Below are 347 nucleotides of genomic sequence, written 5' to 3' on the forward strand. Positions count from 1 at the left end.
CGACACTCTGGGGAGCAGGTGCCAGTGCTAAGTCTGCAGCTGAGGAAGTTAAGAGAACAAATGGGTGAAACTCAAAGGGCTCTTTGCAAAGACACTGAAGCAGGCGCCTGCGGGGGTGGGGTAACCGTGAGGGACAGACCCCCCCACGCAGCGGCTGCCGCTAGACAGAAAAGTAAGGCTCCGAATGGCACTGTGCTAACTGATTTGAAAACTTGGGACGGATTGACCAACTCGTAGAAAAACAGATGGGCTGCGGGACAAGTCGGGGGAGGTGTGGGAGGCAGGGAGGTCAGGAGGCGGCTGGTCCGCACCTGGGCCGCCGGCGCCGCCCTGCCTGGCCGTCGCTG

General features: G+C 60.8%; 1 protein-coding gene across 1 annotated transcript in view; it reads left to right on the forward strand.

The window, feature by feature from the left end:
- The window catches only part of INTS1 (integrator complex subunit 1), a 50,166-nt gene that overhangs the window by 3,526 nt on the left and 46,293 nt on the right, over positions 1-347 (forward strand). The window lies entirely within an intron of this gene.

The sequence above is a fragment of the Myotis davidii genome, unplaced genomic scaffold (genome assembly GCF_000327345.1).
Source record: "Myotis davidii unplaced genomic scaffold, ASM32734v1 scaffold399, whole genome shotgun sequence".
NCBI lineage: Eukaryota > Metazoa > Chordata > Mammalia > Chiroptera > Vespertilionidae > Myotis > Myotis davidii.